The sequence below is a fragment of the Marmota marmota genome, unplaced genomic scaffold (assembly GCF_001458135.2).
Source record: "Marmota marmota marmota unplaced genomic scaffold, marMar, whole genome shotgun sequence".
In the NCBI taxonomy this organism is placed as follows: Eukaryota; Metazoa; Chordata; class Mammalia; order Rodentia; family Sciuridae; genus Marmota; species Marmota marmota.
This window is the reverse complement of record NW_026000057.1, coordinates 34410747-34420992: the sequence shown is the minus strand read 5'-3', so window position 1 is coordinate 34420992 and position 10246 is coordinate 34410747. Positions and strand designations below refer to the sequence as shown.

General features: G+C 34.4%; 1 non-coding gene across 1 annotated transcript; it reads right to left on the bottom strand.

Moving 5' to 3' along the window:
• Positions 1-10022: 10022 nt before the first annotated feature.
• On the bottom strand, positions 10023-10095 carry Trnav-cac. The gene has a single exon. It is a non-coding gene; the product is annotated as a tRNA-Val (tRNA).
• Positions 10096-10246: the final 151 nt, after the last annotated feature.

Genomic DNA, 10246 nt, shown 5'->3' with positions numbered 1-10246 from the left:
TCTCTATTTTCCATGAACAAATTTTTATTTGTGGGATTTTAAGCAATGAACATACGATCTTGAAGATCTAGTTTTTGTTTATGACAAAAAAGTTCATAATTCTACACTTGCTCTTATGTCAGTGAAATGAATGCTGTGTATAAATCTTTTATAAGGTATGCCAGTGATGTTCATTTTTTTGCTTTTTTAATATATTCTTTCCTTTTTGAGTGAAGAAAGGAAAAAAAAGACATGATCTTTGTACATTTCTCAAAAAGATGTTTTTGTTGAAAATTTTATAATATCTATAGACCCCAATTTTTCCTCCTTCCTTCTCCATCATAAGTGTGCCAGGAGAAAGCATCCCAGGCATTCTTTGTGTCATAAATGAAAAGTCCTGGCAATAGTACTTGAAAACATGAATGTGCGTGAAGTAGCAGGCTACCTGGAATTCTGTTGTCAGTCACTCCCAGAAATACTCTGAGATGAAATTTTTATTTTTTATTATTATGGAATATTGTGGTTCATCTATGCTGCTTATTAGTTGGTAGTGAATGTTCTTAACCCTCATTTCACTGCTTCTCAACAAAGTTCTAATTTTTTGATGCCTTATGAAATGTAAGAAAATGTAGAACATGGTTTTAAAACTTGAAAATCCTTAATATGATTACAAACATGGGAATTCATACAATTGAAAGAGTTCATATCCACAGAATATACTAGAAGACTTTTATAAATGTATTAAACATTAACATGTGTTCCTCCTCTGCAAATATAAAATATCTGGGTGAGGGCAAACAAATTGGATGACACAGGGTCAGAAAGAAGAATTTAATAATTTCAGTTAATGAGAACTCCAAAATACTCAGCAATTTCTCAGGTAAGTTGCTATGCTTCTTTATTATATTTTGATAATATTGCAACAAAAATATGCTAAAAATATGTAACTAGATTGTTACCAACAGTTCTTTCTTTACTTGAAATTGCCAAGAATGCAAAGACCTGGAGGTTTATATGTAATATAAAAAGAATTCTTTAAGAGAGCCTAAATAAACCAAAAATTTAGAGGGAAAGGGGATAAATTAGTGGAATATCTGTAACTTACTTAGACATTGAGTTCAAATACTAGTTTCATAGTTTTTGCACTTATAGCCTATGCTTCCCAAGTATTTTCATTGGTAAAGGTTCTTATTTCTGTGCTTTATGCAGAAACTACTTTCTTTCCCCTCAACTCTTTGTTTCATGTCGATTTTATGAAAAAAATGTTAATTTAAGAAAACAAACTTAATATTTTATTTGCATATACTACATAAATAACATGAAAGTCTTGCTGATTTGAAAGTTTTGCTTCTGATCTTTTATTCTAATATCTTGACTTGAGAGCCATTGTTGTGTTCTTTAAAATTCAGATATTTTAGTCTGTTTTAAAATCAGTGTTTCTTAATTTATATATATATATGTATATATATATATGTGTGTGTGTGTGTGTATGTGTACATATATATATAAATATACATATACGTATATATATACATATACATAAACACACACATATATACACACACATAAATTATCCGCCAAATTATCTTTTAGTCAAGTCTTTGCCTTGTTTACAAGTGTATTATGGCAAACGTAATTCTCATTTACAGATGTTAAAAATTTCACAAATTGGAAGCAGTGTACATACTTCCTTCTAAAACATTACCTTTAAAATTACTCTTTTATATCTAAGTGTAAAGAATATACAAGAAAATTAAATGACTTCTTTAATAGTTAGATTGTAGGAGAAATCTGGTTGCCTGGTTTGAATTATGATCTTCTGTTTACAGTTTTTCTGAAAAGTGATCTTCTATTTAAAATTCTATGGCTTTGGGAAAACTGCACAGTTGGAAGGGAGGCTGGAAAGTAAAACATTTAAATTTTACTAGTTAACCTTTGATACTATAATTTTATAACATTAATATTGAATTAATGTATGTATTTATTTTTATATGCATGTATGTGTGTATAGATAGATCAATATATGTATGCATAACATGTTTTTTGGTACAATAGTTTAGGTTGTGCCCCAGAAAGTGTAGGCTATTACAAATCTATTGGAAAGGATTCTCTTAAATATTATACAGTTGTAATTGAATTTGATGATTCAACAACTTATAATAGTTAACCTATTCTTTGAGAATCAGTAAAATTTTGGAATCTACATGGGCTCTTTGGGGGCTTTTTAAGTGTTCTTTAATGAGTTCCCACTTCAATTCACTATGTCCTACTTTCAGTCACTTAAGAAAATATGTTGCAAATTATGTATTCAATTTGTTACCCAAATGCATTATTTATCTTCATACAGTTTGAACATTTCATGTATATTTATATTCTATTGGGCTATTTATATATTTGAAATTTAAATACACAAACAGTAATAGATGACTTGTTCTGTAGCTTATACGCTTGGACTATACAGAAAAAGATTTCATGTCAAAAGAATACCTAGTGTATGCGGAGCAGCAATGGAAAGACATTGTCAATATTTTTGCATTGGCAGAAACAATTGATTTAATTTCTCATTTATTCAACAAGTGTTCTTGTGTATCTTCAAGGTGCCAGCTACTAGGGATATCAAAATGAGAAAACATGGCTCCTGACATTCATCATCACCTTGGAACTTAATCAAGTGGCTGAAATAAATATTCAAATAGATAAGAAACCATAGATAAAGTTTGGTGTGAAAGTACCTGTCATCATGCAGCAGAGTGACTGAAGATGGTAGGGTCAAACACTTTCATTTCAAATTCTTCCCAGCTGAGGGAAGAGGACAAGACTTGATTACTCCTAGGATATAAAACCTGAGATTAAAGTAGTGAAAGCAGAGAGATTGGGGTGGCAGGAAAGAGAAGGAGGATGGGTTCCAACAGCTGAGATAGACTACCACTCTAGCCCAACTAAAACCACCTTGTGGAGATGGTTTTAGTAGACACCACAATATTCTCCTTCATTCATGACTGCCTTCAATACAGTTTATATGCTACAACATGAATAGTCCTAAAACACACACACACACACACACACACACACACACACACAGAGTTTGTGTGATTTCATGCTTATGATCAATCCCTTCTAATGGCTCTTGGTAAGAACTTCAAAGTGTGATATGCAAGGTCCCTTTGCAGCTGGATCCTGCAATCTCATGACAGATCAAGTCAACCTTTTATTCTAAGCTCTAGCCACTTAGACTTTCTTTCACTTCTTACACACCTCAGGTGGGTTTTTCTGCTTCAACTCAGGATATTACATTCATTTGTTCTTACTACCCCTTTCCTTTTCTATTCTCCTGCACAATGCATCTTTATTCTTCAGAACATAAAGATGCAATTTTCTGAAGGATGTCCTCCCAAACTTCCATGACTGTGTCACATTTATGTATTATAGGTTCTCAAGGACCTGTAACTTTTCATTGCACTTAGTGATAAATTGGTTCATTCAATAAATATTTCCTATGTACTCTCCACTCATCTAAGCAACTACAATATATCCCTGCCCTCACAGAGCGTGTACTCTAGCGAAAGGAAAGAGGTGATTAACAAAGAAGTAAACATAAATAAAAATGCTACATTTATACATGATATATATGATTATATTGTATATGCTATGAATAAACTTTAGGAGGAGAACTGAGATTTGAAATCTCTGTGAGATAAGAAAATGAGAAAGAGTACTGACATTTTAAATGAGTAGTTAGGGGAAACCTAACAGTTGATGGAGCTAACATTCCAAGGAGTTTAGGAAATAAGCCAAGTGGTGTCTTGGAAATAGCCCTCCTGGCAAATAAAACAGGAAGTAAATAACCTTGGGACAAAAATAAGCTTGATGTCTTTGAAGACCAGCAAGACACCCATTGTGCCTAGAGTACAGTAAGAGAATCATAAAAACATGGTCAGACAAGAGAGAAAAGATTGCATAGTGTATTAAGGACTTGGACATTTAATCAGTGTGAAAAAGGGAATCCTTAGAGGGTTTGATTGGAAGAAGACATGATCCAGTGTATATCATAAAACAACTGCTTTGGATACTGTGTTAAGAATAGACTAGAGAAGATCAAGGATGAAGAAAGGCAGACCAGTTTGGGGAGGCCATTGTTGTAGTCCAAGTGGAGCCAGACTGGTAGTAAAAGTTGCCAATATAGGTTGAATTCAACATATACTGTAAAATAAAGGCAGTGTTTTTGTAGACATCTGGGGAGAAGAATTAGTAATTATTCCAGAGTTTTCAAGGTGAATAATTAGAAAAATGAAGTTGTCATTTACAGAGATGTGGAGAACTGAATTTAACTTTTGGAAATAGTAACCTTAAGCTGCTTCTCTAACATCCTAGTGAAAATGTGGCATTTTTACAATTGGATGTATGTGATTACAGATTTATGGGCAGGAATACAGAAGCAGATTTATTGCTGGGATACATGCTGTTTAAAAGTAATGAGTCTGGATGAGATCATTAAAGGAGCATGTGTGGATAGATACGGGAGAGGAGATTCCAATACTGAGATCTGTGACTTGCCCATAAGAATTATACATTTACCTTCATTGTAACCATTTTTTAATTGGTACTCATTTCTCACACTGACCAAGATAGAGAATAAATAGAAACCTAAGGAAGATTTGTGTAAGTGAACTCTTCCAGTTCCCTCTCTTCCCTTATATTTTGGCTCGTCAGTTACCCCAATCCTTATTCTCCATTCACAGGTGGTAGCTATTCCTCCCCATCAACTTATCCCTTTTCCACTGCATACATGAGTTCACAATATTAGTCATTTTTATTCTCACACAACATTCTAATGCAATAATTGTATATGACAATATTTCCCCTTGACACACATAAAAATATGTTGAATTAATAGTTTAATGATGATCATAACTAGTGTATTAAAAAAAAACAACTAAGCACAATCCTGTTGCACTCAGTTTAACAATTTGTCTGTTCTTTTTTGGCAATTCCTTAAGGGAGATATGATCGTTATTGTTTATTTGACATCTCTGGGGACAAGGCTGCTCAGAGATAACTGGATAGGTATTGAGAATTAAGATTAATTTTATTTGATTCCTACTCACAAAAAAGGGATACAATTTTCATATTCACATCAACTATCCATCCCAAGAGAAGAAATTGGCTTGTGACTAAATATTAGAGTGGGGATTTTCATTAATTGTCATTTCCTTCCTCTGTCCTTCATTTATGTTAATCAAAAAATGTTTTTACTAATAGCTAAAATGTGATCCAGGGAGCAGTTAGTACAGAAGTGTTTCTTATATTTTGAATAAAAAAGAGAAAGCATTTTAAACCAAAATTTCCTTAGACCTTCTTCAGGTTTCAGACTCTTCTTCAGTTTGAGACTCTTCAGTCTCAAACTTATCATCTGGCAGAACTCTTTACATACCACAACATCTCATTGGAATCCTTACCACCAGGATTCTGGGGACTAAAAGACGACAAACTCCAAATCTGAAAGAACTGAATGGTAACTATTAAAGTTCATTTAAATCCTAAGGACCCCGATATATTTAGAACAATGAGCCAAGCAATGACAACAGAAAAAACTAAAATGCTTAATTTAACAATTTGGTAGAAAATTGTTGAGCATCTTATGAAAATGTCAAGAATAAAAAAAATGCTGGGTTGGAAAGAACTTAACAATAAAACTACAATCTATACTCTTCTGGGGCAATAGCATCGTTGTAGTTGGTTGTAAAACTTCTGAGGCTCATCAACAGATTCCATCATTAAGAAAAATGTCACAAAAATATCCACAGGCAACATATCAGTTTCATCAAGTAAGGGTCAATTTATAAGCTAAATTATTAAATGCATTCCCACACTGATGCTGTAACAAAATTGTGAGCGTGAGAAGACGTAGTATGCTCCAGTTTATAAAGTCTATCAAAGACGGAGTTCTTAAAATGGCTAATTTCAAGGAAGCTGGCAAACAATTTAAAGATGTAATTTGAGTCATGGCTGATGATATACTTTTACTTGTTTAGCCTTTTATGTGGCTTGTTTGCATTGCTTGAACAGATTTGCTGTTTCTATTCTCACTGCATTGTGTATGGCATGAGGAATGCTGATTAATTCTTGTCGGTAATCATCACACACACTGCCAATGTTGTGCATTTATATCCTCCAATTCATAATCTATGTATACATTCCTTATGTCATTAGTGGAAATAGCATGTAATAGGTAAATAAACCTGTTCTTGATTTAGATAGAGATAACTGTTGATCCTCCTCTTCTGTCTTTAAAAGATGGAATCTGCACTACATTGGGGAGCCTTCTATAGTCTTCATCTGCTTCAAGTAGCTTTAATTAGAATTCTTTAATTGTGCCTAAAGCTGCCACCCATAGTAAACTCTAAAATATCAACTGTAATTGGAAGATAAATTTGCATTGGATTCTTGGCATGAAGTTAATATGTCTTACTTTATGAACTTTAAGACAGTGAGACTATGCCATAGCATTTTCAGTAGCATAGTTGAATAATGCTGCTGGAGTGTTCTTGAATAGTCGTTTTGATAACTTTCATACTTATATTGTAGTTGACTATCTCTTCTTATTACTTGGGAAAAAAGGAGAGAGAAGTAACAATTGGCTTCTAGGTGAGCCTAACTTAGTAAATTTCTTACGATTTGTTCCATGAATAGTGAAGTAAATAGGTTTTTAAATAGCAGGCTGTAGTTTGAGAGAGCATTTCATTAGTAGTTTTAAAAGTATTTAAACGGAAATAAAATGCATCTCTCCTAACTTTGAAGCCTACGGTCAAATTACAATTTCCAGAAGAGTTGCACAGTGAATAAATGAAAAAAAAAGTAACAGATAATATAAAAATGATCTTGTCTTTATTCTTGCAACTTTACCAATCATTTCTTGAGTTGCTAAAATGGAACCTCCAAATCATATATCATTAATTCAATGTAATTAGCTTTCTTGCTTTCTAAAAGAGTAAATGCTTTCTATGAAAATAGAACAGTTTGGAATTTTTTTTTTTTTGTAATTGTAGATGGACAGAATGCCTTTATTTTTTCTGTTTATTTTTATGTGGTGCTAAGGATTAAATCCAGTGCCTTGCACACGCTAGGCAAGAACTCTGCGACTGAGCTACATAATCAGCCCTATCCCCAACAGTTTTGAATCTTTTATTTCAGTTAGTTACTCTGTAAAAAATGTAGAAAGAGCTGGGTACTGTGAAAAATGCCAATAAGGCTAGCAGCTAGGGAGCCTGAGGCAGGGAGGGGATCAGGATCAGGAAACCAGCCTCAGCAACTTAGAGGTGACTTAAGCAACTCAGTGAGACCCTGTCTCTAAATAAAATATAAGAAAAAAGGGCTAGGGATGTGGCTGAGTGGTTAAGCACCTCGGGGTTCAATCCCCAGTAACAAAAACAAAACAGAAAAGTAGGAAGTATAAATTCTGACCACGAATTATATAATAACAGGGCAATTTTTATCTCATATGACTGAAAAGTCCTGATGAAAGGCTAAGGCTGTTTTTTGTCTTGCTCTCATTGTCTCTACAGTTCCGTCAGCTGGCTTCATCCTGAGGCTTGAACTTTCTAGTTGTGGCCTCTAGCATCTCTAATGTTTATTTTCCATTGCTAGGAATTCCTGAACCCGCAAACATTTTATTTCCAGATAAGTTCAGTGAAAATTCCAGAATTAATTCTTGGTAGATCCAGTTGACCTGGATCATGTGCCCAATATTTAAACAGCTGTAAAGAATGTTGAGCAAGGTTTTGGTTAATCTTAGCCTACCCCAAGATCAGAGTCGGGGTATGTCTCATTTCGTGAGAATGAAGAAATTCTTCAGGGAAAAATAGGGCATAATTATTAAAAATTGATGGAGGGCAGAAAAAAGTATGACAAGAGGAAAAGGGAGAAATAAAGGAATAACAAAGGGAAAAAGGAGAGAAAGAAAGAATAAGGGGAAGGAAAAAAAGGGGGAAGATGAAGGAGAAATGATAATGAACAGCTCTTGCAGCATATTTTACTAAGGGGTTAATGGATAAGAAACCAGGAGGAGGAGAGAAGCAGGGAAACTGAGATTTTAGCTGGAATTCTAATAGGATCATTAATTTCCATATAATTGTGTGATAACTCTATTTGGTTAACTTGGACGATCTATTTTTTATTAATTAGTCATGTATATGCATAAACACACATACAACCACAGGCATATACAACACCTTTTTACCTGGAACTGGATCTGCATGAAAACGAACAACACTGTTTATGAGATTAACAAAATGATTTACAACGTGTTTGATAGATTTACAGCAAAATTCTATCTTTTATATTCACACAATTGCCTTACAGAAATATGCGCAAATATTGATTGTGTAAAAGATGAGCAATAGGCTCATATCAGAAACATGCTTGCTTTATTTTCAGAAAACTAAGAGAAGATCTCTAAATCCCAAAATAAAAGTTAGACTTCAGCCACCAACTTTAACATGCATTTTCTATAGCGTCTTTCATTGTTTGCTGCCTCATCATTGAACCTCCGGTTCACTTGACTCAGCCCAATGAGTAGAATCGAGGCCAAAGGCTTACTAGTTTGGGTACACTTTGTGCTTTTCATCTTGAACTCAATTACTCTATGCTTATGAGAAAATCCTTATTTATTATTTCTGGAACAGCAAAGCTATTTTTCACATTTTATGCTATTATTTTTTCAAATAACAAAACCACATGTAATGCAATACTTAAATTAGTTTATCAATATCAGTGTAAGACAAAGAGCAAAATTAAAGAAGCTGAATCATGGCTGGCAGGTAGTGCCAGCTGGTTAATGTTTGATCTTTGTTGAAAAGGTCAAAATCTAAATTCTGCACATAAAATTTCTGGTTTTCACTTAGGGATCCAGAGAGCCAGAATGAGTATTACTCTCATGTTTAAATCAAAAGAACTTGGACAAGCAGCAAGCTCATGATATTTCTTAAATCGATCAGAGATGTCACATGGCAACTAATTGGCCCCAAATTTAAGCAGAGCCACCTACAGAGGGAAGAGATATACACCACAATTTACCAAGACAAGCTGAAACTGAACACTGGTTGTAATTGAAAAGGTGGGTGACCTACAACATCTGACTAGTGACAGAAACCATAAGAAAGGATCAGATACAAATCCCAGAAATAAAACACAGAGTCACAGATTAAGAATGCCTTCAGTAGGCTCATCAGTAGATTTGACAGCTTAGAAAAGAAGAATCCATAACATGAATATAAGTCTATAAAAATTACACAAACTGAAGTAAGAAGTGGGGGGTATGAGAAATTCCGTATACAAAATATGTTTTTAGGTAATAGTATATATTTGATATGCAAGAATGGGTGCAACAATCTCACTTATGTAAAATGAAAGACCATATTCAGATATTTGAATGCTCTGCCTCTAACTTATAAGACAGAAGTCAGAATCTCCTTAAAAAATAAAAACATGAATTTCTTTAGCAGTTCAGGTCAATTTTACTTAATGTGTGGTCATTCAGGTATGTATGGTTTATTTGACTGACAGCTATCAACTTCCACTGAGCCATAAAGAAGCAAGGGAAGTATTTGACTTCATGCTCCCTTACAATATGAGTAAACCCATGGCTTGAAGAGCTTTAGCAGATACCTGTGGTTCCATTGAAGTTTGTTTAGATATCATTTCCTTGTCTTTCCCCCCTTTTCTCTATAGGATAATCTAATTGAAATTAACTCATTTAGTGGCAAATGACAAACTTCAGCCTAATTTGGCTTACTAAATCATAGGATTTTATTGGCCTGTGTAACCAAGAACATCTCAGTGATAGGAATGGTTGAGTCTGGGTGTTCAGGTTAGGTGATGGAGTGTCTTTCCCTCTGTTTTTCCTCTGACTTTACTCTCTTGAGGTTCATTTTCAGATCAGTTCTCAATCTTAGTGGCGACATGGTTGGGAGTAGTTTCAGTCAAGCCAAATTGCATTTTGGCAACTCAGCAGTTTTTCTTTTTCCAGTGATTTTTTTTTTGGGGGGTGGTGGTGCTGGGGATTGAACCCAGGGCCTTGTGCATGTGAGGCACAAACTCTACCAACTGAGCTATATCCCCAGCTCCCATTTTCCAGTGATTTCTGAGGGAGTGAGGAAGTCCTGGTTTGGCTCAGCAGTGATCTTGCACCTATCCCTGAAACACTCATCCAAGAAGATGAGATACCTTAGGACAGGTGAATGAAAAGGACCCTCCCCCCCCCCCCCCCCCC